Source organism: Lithobates pipiens, unplaced genomic scaffold (assembly GCF_037356315.1).
Source record: "Lithobates pipiens isolate NorthernLeopardFrog02 unplaced genomic scaffold, aLitPip1_a1.2 Scaffold_10, whole genome shotgun sequence".
Classification (NCBI taxonomy): Eukaryota; Metazoa; Chordata; class Amphibia; order Anura; family Ranidae; genus Lithobates; species Lithobates pipiens.
In genome coordinates this window covers 196286749-196311779 of record NW_027507686.1, presented here as the reverse complement: position 1 = coordinate 196311779, position 25031 = coordinate 196286749, and positions in this window count along the sequence as shown.

Genomic DNA, 25031 nt, shown 5'->3' with positions numbered 1-25031 from the left:
TCTCTCTGGAGGGGAACCCTGCGGCCTGCCTGCTGCACCTGTCGGAGCGATCCATTAAAAAGTATAGGAACTCATTGACTATTCAGCTGCTGAACGCGGCGAAGGCTTGTATCCCTTTGTGCTGGAGATCGGAGAACCCACCGGCAATGGCTCTATGGTTCTCTAAAGTAAATGAATTAAGAGATATGGCAGACCTCACAGCGACGTTTCATAATAGGGAGGAGGCCTTTCGTGAGACTTGGAGACCTTGGAATCATTTCACCTACACTGAGGCGTACCTTCGGGTGGTAGCCTCAAATGCCCGTTGAGAGAGAGTCTCTGTTTGCTGGCTTCGGCCCCCCTCCCCCCCCCCTGCGGTCGGGTGGCGCCCACAGTCCCTGTTTTGCTCTTTTCTGTTAGCCTTTCATCGCTTTAGCTCGCCTGGAGCCTTTTCTGTGTTTCTTCTTCTTGGTCTGTCTCTCTGTTCTGATCCCCCCTCTTTCTCCCTGACCCTCCTTCCTCCCTGTCTCCCCCTGGAGTCCCTTCCTTCCGTAATCCCCTTCCCCCTTACCGTTACGCTTCCTCAGCCCTTTATCTTTCATGATTGGATCCTGCCGGTTAGCCCTGGCAGGCAGCGGTGGGTTGTGGGCTTCCCTGGGAATGACCAGTTTCAACAAGTATATGCTCTGTCCGCCTGGGGCCCGGCTCATCGCCCATCTCCCTCCTTTTCCCTTTCTTTATAAAACAACAAAAATTTGGGCATCTCGCTGTAATGCATGGCCATGCGATGATTACTGCCCACCTGGGTGGGATTGGTTTGCCTACTTGGTGTTGGAAGTCTTGAGAAGGGACTATAGCCCCCGGTTCGGGAATGTTATCTTGTTTAGTTTAAGCCTATATTGGGGGTGGTCTCTATGTATATCCCACCTGGGTGATACTGTAAGCTGTATGTTTTGAAATTCTGTATGTTCTATTGTTGTTGTCCATGTGCCTGTTATTTCTTCCAGCATTAAATAAAAGAATTACAAAAAAAAAAATTCCGGTCGTGTCTAGACAATTCCGACGGGCAAAGTGCCACACATGCTCAGAATAAATTACAAAATGAAAGCTATTGGCTACTGGCCCGTTTATAGTCCTGTCGTACGTGTTCTACGAACGATCGAATTTTCTGACAACTTTGTGCCAAAATCTGTCGGAAAAAATCAGAGGGATTTTTTCATCAGGATGTCCAACCGTGTGTACAGTAGTATTGTATGATGGTGCACTATATTTGCTGCATGCAGCTTTTTATGAATTAATTCATTGCACTTTATTGGTGAAATAGGTAGATTGATATGAATTTAGGAACGCAGCGTGAATAGAGACACTCCTCTGTATAATGCCACAACGTAAGGTCTAATTCTGGCCTTTAAGCCACTAAGCGGACTACTTTGTCCTTTAAGGCTGGGTTCACACCACAGCAATGCGGGAACGCCGCGAATCCGCGGCGTTTTCCCGCATCGCATTACTCCCGCCGGCAGTTCACACTGCCCTATCCGAACGGCTGGGAGTGTCAATGATATGTTAATGACACCCCCAGATCCGTCCGCATATCGCAGTGCGATCTGCCGACTCGCACAGGAATCGGATCGCATGGTGTGAACACCCATGCGATCCGATTCTGTTGCGGACCAAAAAAAGGGTCCCGTGCGAGTTTGCTGCGGGAGCGATGCGAATTCAGCCATACTATCTGTATGGCTGAACTCGCATCGCTACGGAGATCGGATGTGATTTGCACTGCAGTGCGGTGCGAATCACATCCGGATCTCCCCCCGCAGCAGTGTGAACCCGGTCTAAATGAATATCAGCATTTCATTTTCATGTGTGACTGGAGTGTATCTTTAATGCGTGATACAAAAAAATGTTACCTAATATTAATTAGAAACAAATTTGCACATACTGTAGCTGGAAGATGGCAAATCATAGATCCGAGTGGTAATATTTCTGTCACTATCTGTAGATCCTGCCAACCTGACAAAAGAAGAAATGAACTGTGGCTTTAGCAGATTAAGGGACTTGGCGGAATTGTTGTCAATGAGGCAAGATTTAAAAATCAATAAATCCAATCAAGTGCTGGAGAAATTATCATGGGTGAAAGCGAACAGGGAGGTAGCTGATGTGATCATTCTACACTTTATTGTCTCTTTTAATACACTTATTATAGGTATTACAGTGTTTTAATTAAAGGAGGTAGACGGGCATAGTTATTTAAAGAATTCCTACATGTTCCGTGTTCATCTATGAAATGTTACATGGCATAATCCTATTATAATGTTAGAAAACGAAACCTATTCACAGCATCTCTAGGCCACCGTCAGCAAAGATATGTAGAGGGTTTTCATTAGCATGTATGGTCACTCATTGTTAGCAATGTGTCATAGCAATACATTGATCTTTGCCATGTTGTTCCCTCTAATGCCCCGTACACACGAGCGGACTTTTCGACATCCAAACTCCGACGGACTGAGTCCGGCGGACTATCCGATCGTGTGTGGGCTGCAACGGACTTTAGCGAAGCTAAAGTCTGACGGACTTTAGAAATGAAGCATGCTTTAAATTTTCCCAACGGAACTCCGCCGGACCCGGTCCCCTTTGAAAAATCCGCTCGTGTGTGTGCTACTCCGACGGACTAAAACCGACGCTAGGGCAGCTATTGGCTACTGTCTAGGAACTTCCTACATCGAATCCAGTCGTACGTCATCACGTTCGACTCCGTCGGAGTTTGGTGTGATGGTGTGTGGTCAAGTCCGTTCGGTCGAAAAGTCCGCCAGAACTCCGTCGGAACTCCGGCGGAACTCCTTTGGAGGTCTGTCAGACTTAATCCCTCTCGTGTGTACGGGGCATTACAACATGATCACTCAGTAATCTTGCCAATGACACCCACCAGGTAGGTGGTGCTCATCAATGACTTGATGACAGCACTCATCAATGATTTCCCACTATAACACATATCAATAACCTAAGGTGGTATTGGACATTTCACATATTTAGTGGAATTCATTTAAGAAACTAGTGTGAGTGGCATGTGTCACATTAACTATGCAGATAGACCTGTTTGAGGTTTATCTGTGCCTTCTGTGCCAGTTTCTATTTCAGAGTGAACAGCGCCTAGAGGCGATTCAGTTTGCATTGTGCGCTATACAAGTATTTCATGCATTCATTCATTCAAAAGAGAAGTATGTTTAAAAAAAAAAAAAAACATTTATACCCAGATGGATGTAGCATTGATCCCCTGACGCCTCTAAGACTAAGAACTAAGCACTCAAACAATGGGAACTGAGCGATCAAAAGAAAGCTAATTGCTCATTTCTCAGTCTTTAGTGAACAGACAGCCGGTAACTGTGTCACCAGCTCTCTGCTCTGCCCCTCCAGCACTCACTGGAGTTAAAGGTTTAATGTACACAGGACTTTTTTACAACCTCTCCTGAACGATTTAACTTGACAGATAGTAACCCATGTTTAAAACGTCTGTTTTGCCGCATTTAACCACGTTTGCATTTAGAAGCATTCGAAAAAAAAAATATTATTTTCAAAGTACCGTATATACTCGAGTATAAGCCGAGATTTTCAGCCCCTTTTTTTAGGCTGAAAGTGCCCCCCTCGGTTTATACTCGAGTCACCGCCGTCTGCCTACCTGATCAGCGTGTCGTGCAGACAGGCGGCGGCCATTCCACTATTCAAAAGCCGCGCCTCCCTGTCTGTGATAGGCGGAACACTCAATTTCCCAGCAGTCAGTGTTCCGCCTATCACGGACATCCGCTCATCCTCATACTACGGACGAGGATGAGAGGGTGTCCGTGATAGGCGGAACACTGACTGCTGGGAAATTGAGTGTTCCGCCTATCACAGACAGGGAGGCGTGGCTTTTGAACAGTGGAATGGCCGCCATCTGTCACAGACGAGGAGGAGAGGTGCGGCTTTTGAATCCTGGCATGGCCGCCGTATGTTTTTTATACATGCAGATCGGTGCAAAATGGCACACAATGGCACACAGAGGCTGCAGAAGGACACAGAGGCTGCAGAAGGACAAAGAGGCTGCAGATTGGCACACAGAGGCATGCACAGGACACAGGTAGGCTGCAATGGACACAGGGATGGACACAGGGATGGACACAGGGAGGTACACAGGGAGGTACACAGGGAGGTACGCAGCTGCAGATGGGCATTGTTGACCCTCTTTTCCACTCTTTTAAGCTGTAACAGTAGCTGCTGCATGTCTCACCCTCGGCTTATACACGAGTCAATACGTTTTCCCAGTTTATTTGTGGTAAATTAGGGGCCTCGGCTTATATTCGAGTCGACCTATACTCGATTATATACAGTAGCCAAAAATGAAAAAAAAAAAAGCCTGTAAACTAAACGAGTTACTGCGCTTTTACAGCTTGAAATGCCTCTAAACTCAGCGTCTGAACTCATTTTTTTGCTTTCCAAAAAAGGCCTCTAATCTCAACTGCCTAAAAATGACATTAAACGAACCTGTGTACATGTTCAAATAAGATAACATTTGGGTGAGTTCAGGGGGCGCTAAAAAAAAAAAAAAGCAACCAACTGCCTCTGGACGTCCGTTTACCAGCAGCAGTGTACATGAAGGCTTAGGCTGTGAAGGGGGTGGGAGCAGCTTGCTCAGTCTCCCAGCAGGTCACTGAGAGGCTGAGCCATCTGCCAGTCCATGCATCTAGGTGGATCCCAACTATAAAGTCAAGATCTTTCCCAAGCCTGGACCGGTTGAAAGCTGGCTAAAGTCCCCTGTTGACTGAAAATTGGTCACAGTAGTGCAGTAAGAACTGCATAAGCAGAGCCTGCAAGGTTAATGCCCACTAGGCATGTTCAATTCGTTTCGTAACCAATGAAAATTTGGCCACATTTTTTATCTTTCGAACATTCGGATGTATCTGAACATCCAAAGAAATAAATAACAAATTTAGACTAATACGAAAGAAACTATAATGAAAATAACAAATTAATTCAACATGATTTGTTAATTTGTTGAAGGTCCAATGAAACAGAAGGTTGACTCATATTGGCATAACAAATGATCTGAAGTCAATCGAATCAATTCCCTTTTATTATATTAGTGACCAAGTGGAAAGGAATTGATCCATCCGAATTACAGTTTCCTAATCCAATCAGTTGATTCCTTTTGTGTTGAGGGCTGGATTACTCGCACAGAGTAAATCAAACAGAGTAAGTCAAACGGCTTTCCGAATTATGAATCATTATCTGGAATATATATCCACACATAAATAACGAATTATCTAAAAACAATACAAGGAAACTATAAAACAAATAAATTCCCTGAACAAATCACTATACCCTACAGAAATAACAATATATCCAAAAAATAATTAATGTACCATAAAGAAGATAACAAAACAAAATGATGTATTTTACGGATAAAAACGAAACAAAATGTTCTGTTGTGCAGAAGTCTAATAGCCTCCCTCTTCCCACCGGCACTTAGCTGAACTAGGAGGTGGGCTGAGGGACAGCAGCATGTAACTCCAACTGAACTACTCTGTGCTGTGCATGACACAGAAGTTTTATAGGACAGGGAACAGACACTCCTAATTAACAAAGGTGCTTGCACCCCTTTTGTTAGTTAGGAGCAGCATCTGCTCTGTTTTCTAAGTTTAAAAGAGTGGTGCAAGCTTTATGTTTGCGCCAGTCTTGGTTATAAACCCTGTTGTTCTATAGCTTTGTTTATCAGTTAGTACCAGTAACATCACAGGTATTTTTTAGGGCACAAAGCCATAATGATTATTAAACATAAAATATGCAGCGCTATGATGATTGCAAATGCTAGTAAAAAACATAAAAAAGACTTGTGTTAAAAAAAAAAAGGCCAATGTTCCCACTCAGTAAGTGCAAAAGAAGGTGTCCAATCACCATAAATATTAAAGGCTTACCAGAATTTATGGCTACACAATTAAGTGCAGCAAACCCGCTTTGTGCAGTATGATAATTCCTCTGCTTTGATCCTTATCTCTGGAACTCTGGATAGGCCAGAAAAAAAACAACGAATATGATGTAATATTGTTACCACTCTGATAAAGTACACCCAAGTGAGTAACACTCCATGCATAAATATAAGTGCAACTGCCAATCACCAGCCTCCACCAGATTTCACCCCAATGCAGTGCACACTCACCGAACAAAAGATCATAAGAAGAATAAAAACTGAAAACGGGAATGTCCACAGGTTTCAGTACAAGGATTTCCCTCTCATATTATCTTACTTCACAGGGTAGAGCGCCATGCATATGTCCTAAAATACCAAAGGCCATAAACAAAAGATATGCCTCATTGTGTAGTATTTATTAAAAGAGCGTTGAATGAACAGGTAAATTGCATAAAAACAATACATCATGCCGCTAGACTGACATATAACACTGGCACACAGAGCTCCACTGTGGCAGCGCAACAATCTGGCTCTGAAATCCTACCCTTCGCGATTCGCATTAAAACGCATCCTCAGGAGCATCTAACGTGTGTAACAGCGTCCATACTTATGTGGCCCAAACAGGAAATGTTTTACTTGTACTGAAACCTGTGAACATTCCCGTTTTCATGCTTCTAATGATCTTTTGTTTGGTGAGTGTGCATTGAGGTGAAAGCTGGTGATCAGCAGTTGAACTTATATTTATGCATGGAGTGTTACTCACTTGGATATAATTTATCAGAGTGATAACAACATTACACCATATTCAGGTTTTTTCCGGCCTATCTGTACCAGAGATAAGGATCAAAGAGAGGATTCATCATAGTCCACATGAGTGGCATTATAAAAGCGTGTTTGCTGCACTTAATTGTGTAGTCACAAATTCTGGTAAGCCTTCAATCCCTATGGTGGTCGGACCCCTTCTTTTGCACTTACTGAGTGGAAACATTGGACTTTTTTGTTTAACACAGAAGGACTTTTTTATGTTTTTTATGTTTATGTAACTAGCGTTTATAATCATCACAGCGCTGCATATTTTATGTTTATTACTTTGGAGGATTGGATGTCTTTTTTTTTGCTAGCAGCTGTTATTTCATTTTATTTTTCTGTTTAGCACTCACTTTTTTTTTTTCATAATGGTTATTATTTTCAGCAATGAGAGCTCATTATGGCAAATAAAATTCCTTAGAGAACTGAGCAATGTACTAACAGCTCCCCTGTATTTGATTTAGGTATTCTTTATTTTGAAGTATATGTGAAGCCATTATTGTTTTCGTTTTTAATAGCTTCAAAAAACTATATACTGTATGTCGAACTTTAACCACTTCAGCCCCGGAAGAATTTACCCCCTCCCTGACCAGAGCACTTTTTGCAATTCGGCACTGCGTTGCTTTAATTGACAATTGCGCGGTCCTCCAAAACAAAATTTACATCCTTTTCTTCCCATAAATAGAGCTTTCTTTTGGTGGTATTTGATCACCCCTGAGGTTCTTATTTTTTGCGCTATAAACAAAAAAAGAGCGACAATTTTGAAAAAAAACACATTATTTTTTACATTTTGCTATAATAAATATCCCTCAAAAATATCTAAAAAACTTTTTTTTTCCCTCAGTTTAGGCCGATACATATTCTTTCACATATTTTTGGTAAAAAAAATCACAATTAGCGTTTATTGATTGGTTTGCGCAAAAGTTATAGCGTTTACAAAATAGGGGATAGTTTTATGGCATTTTTATTCATTTTATAATTTTTTTTTTTACTAGTAATGGCGGCGATCAGCGATTTTTATCATGACTGCGACATTATGGTGGACACATCAGGCATTTTTGACACATTTTTGGGATGATTGTCATTTATACAGCGATCAGAGCTATACAAATGCACTGATTCCTGTGCACATGACACTGGCAGTGAAGGGGTTAACCCCTAGGGGGCAGTGAAGGGGTTAACCCCTAGGGGGCAGTGTATGGGGATAAGTGTGTCCTGGGGTGTGTTTCTAACTGTGGGGGGCATGGCTACATGTGACACGTCACTGATCTCTGCTCCCGATCACAGGGAGCAGAGATCAGTGACACTGTCACTAGGCAGAACAGGGAGATGCTTGTTTACATTAGCATCTCCCCGTTCTTCCTCCCCGTGAGACGATCGCGGGTATCCCAACAGCGATCAAGTCCACGGGACCCATGACCTGACTCAAGGAGCTTGACACGGGCGCACGTGCCCACTGGCCGGCTCTTAAAGGGCAACATACAGGTACGTGATTCTGCCTGTACGAACCCTTCTGCCGAGGTATATCGGCGTGAGGCGGTCGGCGACCTGTTAATAGAACTAGGAATGGCAAACACATGAAATTATATAAATATATACTTTTTCATTACAAAACTTTAAAATCGTGTTAAAACCACATGAGAACAAAATCCCTATCAAGTAAGTAGACCTTTTATATTCGAATCAGCTCAAAAGTGCCATCCAGCCTTCCAGTGTGTTTCCCTGGCTAGGAACCACCACTCTAATGAGCACACAATTTTACCTACATAGTATATAAGACAAACAACAAATAAAAAAATAAAAACTCAGAAAAAAAATCGAAATATTTTGCCACAGGGCGAGTGTCTGCAGGATAGCTACCCTGCAGCATACAATCCTTCTTTGCTGCCAAGACATAAAAAGGTGCTAAAGAAGCTTATAGACGTTAAAATGGGTCTACCTCTTGGACAATTCAGCAAAGCTAATTATTAATTAAGATTATATATGGCCTATTTGCTTGATAAGGATTTTGTTCCTATGTGGTTTTAACACTATTTTATTGTTTTGAAATAAAAATATATATTTTTATATTATTTCATGTGTTTGTCCATCCTAGTACCACCAAAGTCTGACACATACGTTTTTTTGTTTGTTTTTGTTTGTTTTTTGAAGTAGTAGATACTATGGATGTGGTACGCTCACAATAGCCAATTTTCTTCTCTAGTTTTTATTAGATTGGAGGAGGATCCGAAGTTTGCTCAGAGAGATTTCTCCTTATTCTGGGTTCTAATCCTACCCCACTCTTTTAAAAACGAGTTTTTGGCCAGACACAAACTTTGGAATCTATTTATAAAACATCTATTGCAATATTTGTAAAAACTGAACAAAATGTCACTGTAAATTTTCAAATAAAAAAATCTCCTGTATCATCGGTTCCATCTAGTGGCCAAAATGCAGTATATGTTTTCATTGAGGTATTTCAGAAAACTATACTGCATTTTGGCCACTAGAAGGAGCTGATGATATAGGAGTTAATTTATCTGAAAACATATGGTGAACTTTAGCTCAGTTTGCACAAATATTTCTACCATTACCACAACAAATGTATTTTTAAATAGACCCCTTTAAGATCAAGAATATCATACACGGAAGGGTTGCTGGATGGCCTAAAGTTTTTATATGGGGCCCCTCGAATTTCAGCTACACCTCTAATTCTCTGCAAAAATGTGTAATTTAACTATATTAAAACTCCAATTTTTTTTAATAGAGTGAGAAAGCTAGATCCTCTTCTTTGTTTTTGCTCCCAGAGGAGAGATTTGAGCTCACATTTTTCTGAATGATATCCATTATTTCACTAGGACAGGATGTCGGTGGGATATTTTCAACTGGGTTTGAGAACCACTGTATCCCCACTGTATCAAAAACCAATCAAAAATTTTGACTTTAGTTCTAATTTAAAACATAACTCCACTTTTGCTGAGAAAATAACATTCCCCTCTGGGTGATCTATGTACATTGTAAGGATTTTAACAAACTTTGATGCGGATTCCTACCTTATGTTATACTGACAAAATGACTGTTTGTTCCTCTGTGCCCATGTGCAGAAGTGAATCTAATGGGAGGGGTTTCATAATCATCAACCAGCTGCTGCAGAATCAGGGCTTGAATGAGGAAAGTCGCAGGGCCTGCATCCCTTTACACATGTTCCTATTGGGAGTATCTCACCAAATTTGTTGTTGCAGGGGATGCCTGAAACCTGACTTGTATCATAGGGCAGACTTCTGGGAAAATCAGTGAGCCAATTACGCAAGCAAAAAGTTATGTTTCTGGGGGGCGTTCTGTACACATTCTGTGTACAGAACACTTCCAGATAGCCATATTGCATTGCACTTTACAGAAAATTACAGATATTTTATAATTACAATATGACTTGTGTTGCAATTGTAAATGCTATATTATTTTTTTTTTTTTTTTTTATTTGCTGTTTTGTTCCCCCCATGAAAGTGGAGTTACCCTTTAGTTGCAATTTTTTGCCCCCATGAAATTGAAGTTACCCTTACACAGTAATCAATGCATTTTTATAGCACTGATTGCTGTATAAATGACAATGGTCCCAAAATAGTGTCAAAAGTGTCCAATCCGTCTGCCAAAATGTCGAAGTCACGATAAAAATCTCAGATCACTGCCACTACTAATAAAAAAATTAATAATAAAAATGCCAATAAAACAATCCCCTATTTTGTAAACACTATAAATTTTGCGCAAACCAATCAATATATGCTTATTGGGATTTTTTTTTTTTTTTTACCAAAAATATATAGAAGAATATATATCAGCCTAAACTGAGGAAAAACATTGTTTTTTTATATATTTTTGGGGGATATCTATTATATTAAAAAAATATATATATTCAATTACCAAGTAATGAATAAGCGCACCTGTAAGCCCTTGTACACACGGTCGGACATTCCGACAACCAAATCCATCGGATTTTGTCCGAAACTGTTACATACACACTGTCGGACAAAGTTGTCAGAAAATCCGATCGTACTTAACGTGATGACGTTATTTCGTTAGGACGGGACTACGTTCAGGCTAGTAGCCAATAGCTTTGGTCTAGCAATTTGATCTGATCATGCGTGGCACTTTGTCCAATCGGAATTCTCTACACATGATCGGACATGTTTTTGGAAAATTTTATAGCCCAGCTGGAAAACTTGGTCCGTCGGATACTCCAACGGAAACAGTCTGATGGAGCCCACACACTGTCGGATTATCTGACAACACGGTCCTATCGGACCTTGTCCATCGGAATGTCCGACCGCGTGTACAAGGGCTTAGTGTGTGAAACGCGTCTACTATTTGAACTGTTTGTAACACTTGGGATGTTCGTTCATTAAATAAGAATTTTGATGGATCTTGGAGTGCAGCCATTTCTTCAGTGTTGAGCAAAAGGAGGTGTTGATCAATACCTGCTTGATCTATAGCTCCAGGTGAATGAATATGTATCTCTCCGTACAAAACATTTATAGTTACCAAAGTAGTAGGTGTGACTATGAGAGACTGCTGCCTTTCATCAAGTCAAACTAACCGATGGAAGGAATTCCATTGATCCAGTGTAGATTACAAACAAGGTCTGGAATGCACGTCCACGTTTGGGCCGAAAATATATTCCAGACGTCACTTCTGGCTGTGTCCTCCACCTTAGAGGTGACAGACACTAGAGAACGTATGCAGATGGTACAAGTATCAAATACATGAACAAATACACATTTCCAGCCCGAACTTCCGGCCCGTGGCTTGGGCGTGCGTTCCAGGCCTTATTTGGAATCTACATTGGATCCTTGGAATTCCCTCCATTGGAATTCCCTCTATTGAAATTCCCTCCAGCTTAACTTGAAGAAAGACAGCAATCTCTCATAGCCACAGCTACTACTTTGGTAACTATAACTTTTTTGTAGATTCTTTATAAATATGTCCATACTAACCATAGTTATTTAGCCTGGTAAGGCGTGTGAACCTTTGTAGGAAATATGGTCTCTTGCATAGATAAGTATGTATATTATGACAGTGTCATAAGGTCTTTTACCTGATGATCTGCAATATAGAGTCCATGAAACTAACTTATTTTATATCAATATTTTTAATAGTTCTATGCTCATCTGTAGAAACTTTCTGTAGAAACTTTACAAACAGTTCATTTCAGTGAGTGGTGTCTTGTTTATCTTTCCCAGAGCTGAAACAATGGTCAGATTGTCCTGGATCAATAGAAAGAAATATATATATATATCATGTTTTTCTGATCCATGCATGTGTCCAAGGCTTGTCAAATAGAGGCCATTTTTAGAGTAATAAGAAGGCTTTCTTCTGGGCTTAAAGTCTATGTGGATAACAGAAACCTATTGTCCAGAGAATTTGTTCTGTAAGCAAGCTTGTTGATCCAACATCCAGGGCAGCATGGTTAGCACAGCGGCTCTAGCCGGAGCTGACAGTTTTTGTTCATGAAACCCTGCTGTAATGTGTACCTAAATTTAGCCTAGTAGGGACCAGGCAGTGGTTCAGTTATCCTAACTGGGCATCATATGAGGTCCAGCAGGATAACTGCTGGCACGTGCCCGTGGCAATCAGTGCCCAGGCAGGTGGCAATCAGTGCTCATCAGGAATGCCTGCCAGTGCCATCAGTGATGTCTATCAGTGCCATCTATCAGTGCCATCTATCAGTGCCACGTATCAGTGCCCATCAGGGCCCAGCAGTGCTGCCTATCAGTGCCCATGAGTACAGATAGTGCCGCCTATCATTGCCACCCATAAGTACCCATCAGTGCATCCTTTCAGTGTTGCCTATCAGTGCTACCCATGAGTGTTCATCAGTGCAGCCTATCAATGCCCATCAGTGCTGCTTATCAGTGCCACCCATCAGTGTTGCCCATCAGTGCCCATCAGTGACGCCTATCAGTGCCCATTGTCAGTGCCCATCAGTACCACCTCATTGGTGCCACTTCATTGGTGCTACCTTATCAGTGCCCATCAGTGCCGCCTTATCAGTGCCCCCCAGTGAAGGAGAAAATTTACTTATTTGCAAAATGTTATAACAGAAACAAGAGAAAAACTTTTTTTTTTCAAAATTTTAGGTATTTTTTTATTTGCTTAGCAAACAATAAAAATCAAAGAGGTGATCAAATAGCACCAAAAGAAAGCTCTATTTGTGGGAACAAAATGATAAAGATTTTGTTTGGGTGCAGTGCCGCATGACCGCACAATTGTCATTTAAGCAGCGACAGCGCTGAAAGCTGAAAATTGGTTTGGGCAGGAAGGGGGGTAAGTGCCTGGCAGTGGCGTCGCTAGGGGGTGGCTTTCGGGGCTATAACCTCGAATCTGTTTCCCATAGTCCAGAGTCTCTGCAGGGGTCCCCAAGAGGAGGAAAGGCTCTCTGGGGACCCTGATGTAAGTGGGGGCTCTCTGGGGACCCTGATGTAAGTAGGGGGCTCTCTGGGGACCCTGATGTAAGGGGGGCTCTATGGGGATATATACACACACACATATATTATATAAATGTGTATGCCTGCCCAAGGGTATGGCTTTTTTTACTACGCTGCTATGGGCTCTAGTCCCAGATCTTCTGTAGACCTAGCAAAGCCCCTGGTGCCTGGTATTAAAGTGGTTAATTATCCCTGTTTGCAATCAGGTGCCTATAGCTCAACCCTTGAAGCTCCAAAAGTTACATGAGCCAAATGGGCCCTAATGACTTCAGTCGGAGTACGTTAAATAAAAGTCTATAATACTAAAAAGTGCATGATCCTGCCGCGAAGAGGCTCCAGTATGACACTTCACTCCAAAAATGTGTCATTATCTCAAAAAAAGCCTCAAAATCATGTAAAATATGCTATGTTCATGTGACAATGGGGCTTAAATGGTGGATTTTCCCTTACTTGGTGTCTCAGTTACAACAGAAGCCAGGACAAATAGCAGGGGTTCATATTCCTTCCTACTCTAAAAGACCTATAAAATACATTTTGGCTATGCATACAATATACACAAAACTAAATATTTTATATCACATCATTTGTAATGCTATCACACCAATATAAATGCCAGAACAGCTGAAATCCTATCTGCTTCAGTTGTAGAACTAATTTAAATAGTAATTAATCTTCACACCTGCACAAACTACCATGCTCCTTTTTACCTTCACTTATAATTTTCCCTGTGCAATGCTTAAAGCTTTCACAATTCTGCCAACCCTCGTTGTAAAGAGACAAATGAAAGCAAAGAAGCATGCATGGTGCCTTAGTGAGGATTTAATGATACCTCTTTTTTTATGTCAGACACCTGGAATTATTTAAGCCTGGCAAAAGGCAGTTCAAAAACATCCAGCAGAATTTGCAGCAGGATCATGTTGTGAGAATAACTATTGCTCTTTTTTTGTTTCTCTTTCTGAAAAGGTAGGTCGCTAGCTATCATGTTAATCTTCCAGATTTTCTTCTTAGTGGGTGACTGGCCCACAGTGGATATGCAAGTAATAGCATCACCTAGATACTTGTGAATATGTAATGATTACATACAAAATAAAATATTCATGACTATTTACTTTTTATCAAGTCTTTCCTAAAAGTTAGATAGGTCACCCTCTGTAGATTTACTTAATTGCTTTCAGCAACTTTACCTTTACAGTATAGCAAATATGATATTATGATAATATGTAATATTAGGCTGGGGCAGTGGCAGCCAGTGGTAATTTTTTTTGGGGGGGGCGGCAAACAGTGGCATGAGCATCCCCCCCGGGTTGGGTCTGGAGCACTTACCCCATCTATTACCTGGCCACGCTTCTCCTGGGCTTCCCCTTGCAGCTTCTCCTGCTCTCTGTGAGCATAACGGTGGCAGCAGCTTCCCCTAGTTCTGCTCTCTGTGGGCATTATGGTGGCGGCGGCTTCCCCTTCCCCTGCTCTCCGTAGCTTCCGTTTCCTCCCTCCTCCTCGGCGGCCAATCTTTTCAGCCAATCGGGAAACGGGTCTCATAACGGCTTCCTGATTGGCCAGAAGAAAGATCAGTGTTTCAATAGAAAATATTAATGGGTGGGCTCGTAGCCTCTAACTCTAATCAGGGGCTTCAAGAACCCCCTTCCCCCCCCATTGGAATTCATGCATTTCTGAAAGATGCATGGATAAACAGGACGGCCGTGGATCGGGGGGTGGCGCCCCTAATGGATAGGCTGCCATTGGGTTGGGGTGCTATTCAATCTGCGTAACATCACAATTCATTGCTCTGTGGTAAGGTGCAGAAAAATATGTGCTTTATTATACGTTACCACAATATGAAGGTGTGAACAAGCCCTAATACTTCTCTATGATTGTATTAGTGAGTCTACACACTTGATGTGGCCATTATGAGGATGTTTCACTTTCCATGTCAAATTCATTATTTATCTTTCATATTTTTTAGCTGGACTGATCCTTAAAATCAGCTGACTTTTTTTTGGATTTGTGATTGTTATTCTTTTCTTGCTGTTCTTGGTAAACATGCAGACCAATTAAATTCATTCTACACAAAGTGTACAGGGGTCCACCGAAGTCAGCACCTGAGGGATTGAGTTTTGATTCCATCGCAACAGAAAGGCGATGTGTTTCTGCCTTCAGGTGCATTATTGGATGATGTTTAAGAGGACTTCACAGTGGAAGCATGAACCTGAGATTGGTGACCATTGGGTTGTGTAATGTTGTAAGGCTTCATTGCTTATTCTGGGGTACTTGAAGATAATGGTGGAAGAGCAGGCGGTATCCACCATTGGACCTCTGGTGGCAAAAATTTTTGTGGCTCATGAACATGGAAAGGTTCTTCGATGGGTTTGACAATCTCCTGGAATAAGCTATTAGGAGATAACTGCAGGAACATCTTTCCACAGTGTTTGCAATTTTCCTTGCTGGTGTGCGCCTTTACTTCAGACTAGATTTTTTGTGCTCAAGTTAAAGGTCAAAGTCTGCTGCTTCCAACTTTCCTTGATCCACCTGTGACTGGTCTTTAATGAACTACTGGACTTCAGAGAGGCATAAGTTCTGTTCTTAAAGCCCGGAAGTCAGAGTCTGTTCAAGCTCTTATGTGGGGACTGTACCCCTTAGGTCAAGGGGGCCCACAACAGTACTGCTAAACATAACATGGTTGGGTGATCAACCTATCAAAGAATGTACTGTACAGTTGTATTTCCAGACCACTTCAGGTAAGTGATGTGTCCATTTCCTTCTTTTCTTTTCTGCCTCTCAGCAGTTGTATCAGGACACGATTATACCTATCACATGCCCCATTGCCTTTTGGGAAGTACGGGGAAAGTGTGTTACTTTTTAATGCCCAATAAGTGGCACTAAGGCCGCGTACACACGCGCGGACTGTTCGCCCAACTTTGTCCGTCCAACAGTTTCGGCAAACAGTCCGCTCAAACTTAGCATGGACGGACATGGCCACACACGACGGACGAACAGTTTGCTGAAACCGTGCGCGATGACGTGAACGGCACGTACGACGGGACGAAAAATACGACGTCCTATACACTGCATTATAGCTTTCGGCGTGAAAATCCTTTCTGAGCATGCGCGCAACTTTGTTTGACGAACAAGCCTACACACGAGCGGACTGTTCGCTGAAACAAGGTTTCAGCGGACAGTTTTACGGAATTTCCGAAAAACCTTGTCCGTCCAACTGTCCGCTGAAACTGTCCGCTGAAAGCCCACACACGAGCGGACTGTCCGCCCAAACACTGTTCAGCGGACAAAGTTGGACGAACAGTCCGCCCGTGTGTACGCGGCCTAAGTCTGACTTGTGTTTAAATGAGCAGTATAGTGACATCCTGACTTTAAAATGAATCCCCAGATCACAACAATTACTGTATTGGGGATAATTTACATAACATTTGTATTGACTGATCAAGCATCAACCCAACTTAAATCATATCTTTATGTTACACTAACAATTTACATAAACAATTTTTTTCTCCTGAATATGTCGCAATGTAGCTTTGCAAGGGGTTTGACTAAAGCTCTCCTAAAGCAAAGCTGCGCACATTCACATACACATTAAACAAAAGTCATACTAATGTGATATAATTTTAATCAACAGAATTTTTGGATTATGTTTTGTAGGGGAGGTAAAAAGTGTTGCGTTGGGAAAAAATACAAGGAAGGCATTTTATTTTAATTTCTTAAAACTTATTTCTAATAAAAATCAAAGAAATACAAACTATGGGGGTTATTCATGAAAGGCAAATCCACTTTGCATTATAAGTGCACTGAAAGTGCAGTCGCTTTAGAGGACATGCAAGAAAAATAAAAAACAACATTTGAGCTTGCATTTGATTGAAGAGCTTTCCCTCAGTTCTACAGTGACTGCACATGTAGTGCAAAGTGGATTTGTCTTTCGTAAATAACCCCCTATGTATCCAAATATGCCAGGAAATCTAAATCCTGCCTGCCCGCCACCAAGCACATATGATAAATGCCTTGGTACACTATACCCTCTGTAGATAAAAATTTGAGTTCATTTGGTGGTCTTGTGATCCTAATGCTAGTAGACATGAGTATTGTCTCAAACACGAACTGCACATTTTTATATTACACATACAAGGATTCTTCAAAAATGGTTTTGCCCTTTTTTAAACTCTATTAAATATAAAAAGTGCATTAACTTGTATAAACTGAATGTTTTTTTATTATACTCATATTACAAATACAGTGTTTATATTTTATAATTGTGAACACAAGCTTGAGGATGGGTCCCTGCGTGGTCCCAAAATGTTGCTTTTCAATGTGATCATAAAAGAATAAAGAACTTTGTACTTTAAACATGCTTGTCTGATGCTAACATTTTTTTCCTCGCAAAGAGGTCCCCCCCCACCTCCCTTCAGAGTCTGGGATCTCGGGCAGCTGCACTTTTTGCCCTTATTATAACCAGCCCCTGGTAAAAAATAAGTGCTAGCATAAGCATAAGCATCAGAACAAAACAAAGAGGTCTGGAGAATATAAGGACTCTGAGAAGAGGTCACAGGACCAGGACTTGCGTTAACTACCTGATGGGTAACAAACTCAAGGTAACTAATTATTGCGTAACAAACTGGTTAAGATGTCTAAAGCTAAAAGAGACATAACAGCATAAACATCAATTGATTTTATTAAATGCAGATAGGTTGATCACTTTGCAAGGGAATTTTCCCCAGAGTTTAGGGAATAGGGAATTTCACTTTGCAAAACATATACACAATCATGTGATAGGAAAAAAACAACAACATTTTTGCTTGCAAATGATTGGATGATGGAAGTCAGCAGAGCTTAACCTTATTCATTCTAGAGCTGATTCCCTTGCAAATTGAACAGCCAGAAAAAAAAAAACTGGCTGCTCTGGAGGAGCAGCTGTATTATCGGATGTTGTTAGTAAAGGGTTCTTCCCTACTGTGATATTGTGTTCTGACAGGGGGATGGCCCCCCTGCCAGAACATTCTGGTCAGCCAATCGGGAGCCAATCGGCAGACATTTATCAGTCCTGCCCCATCAACAGAAGCCGGCCAAAAGGCTGGCTTCTGTCAGGCCGGTTGCAGTACACACGGTTGAATGTAGGCCAGTTTCTATTGAACCGACTGATGCCACCCAACATCTGGCCCATGTGTACTAGGCTTTCACACTCAGGCACTCTCTACACCACCCGATGCTGCAATTCACACTGCCTCAGCTCCCACGCGGGGGGGGGGGGGGGGTCTGTGCCTCAGACTCACCATATGCTGGTTGCCGTTTGTCACGCTCACTGCCAGGGTTAGTAAGTGTACTTGGCCAACTTTTTTAAGAATAAAAAAAATTATTCTATTCCTCTCTATATAGAGTGTGGTTTACCATATCCGTATATTTCACAGGAATCTGTCGCATCTGCTCCTGATGAGTGGAGAAACATCCACGAAACGCGCCAAGCTATACTTGATGCCACAGTGATTTTTTATGCCCTGATGATGTCATCAACACCAATTTAATATATAATGCCTATACCATGTGATTACAGACATAGGGACCGGGTATGCCGCTTTTGGCACTTGTAGGCCATAATATCGCTCTATGCACCATCAATTGTCCTTGCATTTATTTTGATTAATGTGATTCCATATACCTTTATATTATCATGTTTATATCTTGTGTTAAGCAAATATATATACATGAATTTACTTTTTTATTATATATTGTTATGAATTAAATTCAATATTTTTCTACTTCTACCTCCGCATTTCAGCCGCTTCATTTAAAGTCCCAAATCTCCCTTTTAATGTACTAGGCTTTAGTATGTCCCCTTAGTATTAGTATTTTACTGTCTTATTAAAAAGATCCATACATCTAAAAATGCAAACCAAAACTGTCTATACTACGTCACAGTGTAGTGAGATGAATGATCTAGCTATTGTCCTTCAAAACGTCAAACCAACAATCCTAGGTTATCGTTGATGTTTGGTGAAGAATCAATGCAAAAGAATGAGAAATCAGCCATATACAATACATATCACTTCAAACACATTGCTCTTTATTATTCACGAGTCTTCACCATAACTTCAGCAAGTCTTTTTCTTGTGTGTTATCCTTACTCTTTTAAAATGGCATTAATAGTTGAGATGCAATGCATAATATAAATAATGGCTGACCTCATACATTTGATGCACCGCATCCCCGACTGTTCGTACATAAAACAGTCTACAGAAAACATAAAACAGTCTGGCATAAAATATTCAGAAGACTACAACAAAAAAAAAGTTAAACCATTATACTTTCAAAGATTACCTTTCTAAATTCAAACTGTCACTCACTGCAAATTCAACATAAAACATTTCTTTGTTAATCTAATAGATATCCCGAAAAACAGCCTTCTGTTGTATCTGGCTATATTGTATCTGTTTACACCGCTGACTAGATAAAAAGACATAATAGCATTCTGGATATAGCATTTGGCAGGGCAGAATGGCATAAATTCGGCATACCAGGCCCTCAATGGTTGGTCCTGACTAAAGCAATCCTTTGCTTATGTTCACAGACAATACAAAAAGTAATTTTTCATACAAGATAGTCTTTCATAGGCATTTTAATACCTGCAAAAGTGTTTTGAATCTGCAACGCAGTGTTCGGACGTATTATATTGAAGAAGATAACAAGGATCAGCTACTCAGCAAATTGTAAATGTGCATTCCAAAGGCTGCTTTGAAAGATAAAAAGTATATTAAGAATAAGAAGCATGCTCTTCAACTGGGCTTTTCTTATATACTTTGCATAACTTACTGCTCTGAATTTTAAAATCTGGTCTTAAGACTTGTAGCCCAATCTCGGAACTAAATATGTGCAGTTAGGACTGGATCATCCTCTAAACATCTAGATGGGTCCCTAGAGCCTGGCAGGCCCAACTGTCAAGCTCACCCATCAAACACAAAGTATTTCTAAAGTAAAAAAATATTATTATTTTTTTTTATATATATATAAAGCAGCGAATGGTTAAAACCCCTGTTAGGCTTTTTTCTCCAGCTGAGTCCCATTTTCCTTCACTTACTGTTATGTAGACCAAGTAGGAAGTGAGAGGAAATACTGTACCTTCAGTGACATAAATATCCTAAGCACAAATATCCTTCATTGGAAAATTCCCCGGTATTCCTATTCTGGTGACATTTCAATGTTTAATTTCCCCTAACATTCAGTTCTGGTGACAGCGGTCACCAGTAGGAAATTAAAGTGTGGATGTCCCTAGTGGGGACACAGACAGCAGCAAAAGACTAAAAGGATTGCTAATCCCTCCTCGCTGAAATGTTTTGTCCTTAGATACACTTTAAGTGCTCTAATGTTTTTGACCTGTTTGGTTTAGTTGTGGTGCCATGCAGGACATGCACAGCAGGGGTCTAACTCAGGACGTCCAACATTGGGCTCCTAGGATCTTTGGTGGTACCTCAGGAGCCACACAATGCTTTCAGGGTAAAGTGGTATCATGCATAATGTGATGGTTCAGCGAACTCTGCGCCACACACCAGTTGGCATCATAAGGCTGAGTGAACGTAATTTATTGTGCGACTGGAGCTGTATTGTAATGTAGTATATGTATGCGCTGTGTCACAGTACAGGGTGGAATGTACCCTTCTTTCACATTGTCAATATGGGGTATTGTTTGTAGAATTTTGAGGAAAATAATGAATTGAATCCATTTTGGAATAAGGCTGCAAAATAACAAAATGTTGAAAAAGAGAAGCGCCGTGAATACCTTCCGGATGCGCTGTACATTTACAAGCTATTGGGATTTGAGCACGGGTACGGTATATCTTGTTTTTGTGTTTTTTTTGTTTTGTTTTTTCAGGCATGTTTACAGGTGTCAAGTGTTTTTTTCAGCCAAAATGCCGCTGGTCCCGTATGTGCTAGTAGTGTTTTTTTCTGCCTCTAAAAGCCACTGGGGGTTACAAATCCACTTTGCACTACAAGTGCAAACTATAAGTGCAAAGTGCACTTGAAATTGCACTGAAAGTGCACTTGGAAGTGCAGTCGCTGTAGATCCGAGGGGGACATGCAAGGAAAATAAAAAACAGCATTTTAGCTTGCACATGATTGGATGATAAAATCAGCAGAGCTTCCCCTCATTTCAGATCTACCCCTCAGATTTATAGCGGCTGCACTTCCAAGTGCACTTTCAGTGCAATTTCAAGTGCACTTTGCACTTGTAGTGCAAAGTGGATTTGCCTTTCGTAATTTACCCCCTATGTGTGCCTGGACACATAGGGTAATATGCCAGGGTGTTTAACATGTTTGAAGGAAATGTCAATCCTGATGATTCAGACAGTAAACAAGCTATAGTGATCTGTATAAATGAATGGTACTAGACATGTTAGAAGATTCCCTTAATGGTATTCTCTAGTTGCTTCAGAAGCATAACCTTGATGTCTCCTGTTGAATTACAAGGAGTATAAGAAAATAATTGATAAAATAAATAAAATTATAGTTTATTGTTTATTTTTTAATACATTTGCAAAGATTTCAAACAAACGTCTTTCACATTGTCATTATGGGGTGTTATTTGTAGAATTTTGAGGAAAATAATGAATTTAATCCATTTTGGAATAAGGCTCTAAAATAACAAAATGTACAAAAAAGGGAAGCACTGTGAATACCTTCCGGATGCACTGTATGCATTCTGTACCCTACATATGGTTCCATTTTAAACACTGTTCTAAATGTTATATACTCTAAATCGAAATTATCATGACAGTATTGACATAGTTGTAAACAAGCATTAACTGTACCACTAGCACTTTCGAATTCTACCCCATTCAATAAGTAGGTAACCTTTTCTAGTGTTAATGTAAACATTTTTACAAAATAAATAAAAATGCAACTTGATAACCAGCTAGTAGCAGTTTTATATTGTATTATATATTATATTTCTTTTTTCTTGCTCGTTAACAGTTTACAGCCTAATTTATTTTTTTATGGAAGACCTTAACTTCCATTATGCCTTCAGTTGCCCATTTGTTTATCCAAATCTTGTGTAATTAGAAGTTTCCCTGCATTCAGTTATCAGCATTATTTATCTTGCCCTATCTGGCATCTAGCAGAATCCGCATTGCATCGTGAAGAATGTTCCATCCATCCTCTCATTTTATAATCAAAAGCTGCTTTCTGGAGTGCTGCCTGGTTGAAGTGGAGGAGATGATTGAAGAAGTGAGGATTTATAGAGGGGAACAAGTTAAACTTCACTACTTGAAATGGAGACAAGTGAAAGTGTTGTCACTAACATTCCATTTTTTTTTTACCGCAGAAGAAAATACTACTTAAGACATCCAATCGAGCTAGGCTAACAACCAGACAGTGAAATATATTCTTTATCACGCTATGAGGCCTTGCTTGAGAGCCAGCACAGAGCTGTATGTTTCTTATCTCAAGCCAGTGTTGTATAAAGATAATGTTCAGGGTGTCAGTATGGAAATTGTGGTATATATAATGCTAAACTAATCCCAACTTTATCTCAAATAGAACTTTCCACACCTGTACACATTCCATCATGATTTAAACATCTAAAGCCGCAAAGCTACCGTGACTTTGCAGAAAATCACTCCGGAAAATTGACTTATTCATAATAATGTCTGAATGCTAAGTGTTTTTTTTTTTTTTTTTTTTTAAATTTCCATTATCACTGCCATTAATAGATGTAGTATAATAGCAAGGGGTGGTGTGACAATAGGTCTGTGACACCCATTTGCCAATGGCCAAGGTAATCACATTTGACCTCCTTGATGTGTTTTTTTTACATTTTGCTCCTGAGATTGAAATACAATTTATGAAGAGCTGTTAAATTTCCTCTTTTGTTACATTTGTTTTATTGCGCATTTTGCATTAAAGTAATAGCTTTTCTGACAAATAGCATGACCTTTTTAAACAAAGAAACTGTTTTTAGCTGTAGCGTTTTATGTAAACTGCCAGAAAGGTTTAGTGGAATAAAAATTATACATTATATCCATTAACATTGTAGAAAGGGGGTCTGAAAGGAACCAAAGGGAACTAGTAAAAAATGTTGTAAAGTTAAGCATTGCTTTGATAACTTTTTTTTTTTTTTTTTTTTTTTTACACATCGTTCTTGCTTATTATTGACAGAAGTAAAAAATAAAATGTAATTTCTTTTTTTTTTTACTTGTGTAAATATGAATTATTACATATTAATAGTAGGCAGTCTAATTTTTTGGGGCAGGTGGAACTTTAGTTTTTTTTTCACCTGTTTTCCAATTTGTCTTCACTGCCTGCTAAAAAAAACTCCTTTGTTTACAGAACTCAATAACTTAAACTTAAATTTACAAAAAAGTGAATGACTGAAAGTAAGGACTCGTCCTGCTTATTCACTCCCTCTATGTGGCTCAATCCAAGGTTTCGACAAGGAGTATCTTGTCTAAAAGCTGATTATTGCTGCTATGAGTCCCTTTAGAAGAGGTATGGATGTCCCCAGTTAAGTAAATCTACTAATGAAAGAACAGCTTACATTCAAATGATAGGGTTTGTGGCTGTCTGTCATGGATTCGCAGTAATGCTTGTCTATCAGCTTACCTCTCCATGTGTTCAGCTTAAAGACCAGCCACCCTACACCTGGCTGCTTAAGTAATCTCTCCTCAAAGCATGGCTCCATCCCAGCCCCTATCAGGGAACTCTATTATAACATGTGCACTGCAAGCCAGCCCTGCTGATCAATATTGTGTATTTGGCTTCCGCATGCTCCTTGCTGTGTGTTTTACGTCTGATTCTAGTTACTGATCTTGGCTTGTTCTTGACTGTTCTTGTCTGCTTCATATCCTGACCTTGGCGTGTTCCTTTACTATCCTTACCTGCTTGTTGCCCTAACCATTGGCTATCTCCTGACTATCCTTTATTGTCGCAGTCTGCTGCTTCCTCTCTATCTTCCTGTAGTCTACCATGAGCGTGAGCTGGGAGGCCCTGGGGGCTGCGACCTGGAGCCAGACTGCAGCTAAATCCATCCCCAGCACTAGGGGCCTCTGGTAAACATCTGCTGGCTCTTAGATTCCGCGCCCTGGGAAATCTCATGCTCTAGCTCCCAGTGTGATCCATGTTGGTACTCCAGAATACCTGCTCTCCTAAATCTCCTAGAGCTCCATCCAGATGCACTCCTGACCCCAACGAAGTGCATCTGTCACCTGGAATTAGGTGAACTGACACTGACTTGTACAGGCCAACAATGTTGCTTCAGTCCATCAGGCCTAGATGCATTTATAGTATAAGTATAGTAAAATTATTAGTATAGTATAAGGGAAACTTTTTTTTTTTGTTTTTAGATAGAGTGGCATGGGCTTAGAATCAAGAACATATTTGCCACGAGGCCCAATTTTAGTCTTGCCTAGGACAGCACAAAACCAAAATACATCACTAATTAGAACACTTGACAAGCCCTAATTGTTGTCTGCGCCTCCGTTAGTGAAAGTAAAGGAAAATCCCAAACTTAGGGTTGCCCCCAGAATAGGGAAAATCTTCCAATGGGGACACAAGCTATAGTGACCCTGGACACAACCAGGGATTCCCGCACTTTGGCAGGATTTATTTTCAATTTCTGCCTTGGCTATGAGATAGGAAGTAAAGGAAAATTTCCCCAATGGGATTCAGAGGGCAAATACTCTATCCAGAAAGAACGTTTTGCCTTGAGTTCTATTTTAAGGCCTGTAAAATAGCAACACCATGTGACAGGCTGGCATTGACAGCTTCCTCTTTTCTCCTTGTATAAAGCTTGATGTCCAAAGGAAATCCTCATAACTTCCAAGCAGTATCACCTGTTTAAAAACTCTCTGTTAATCATACAT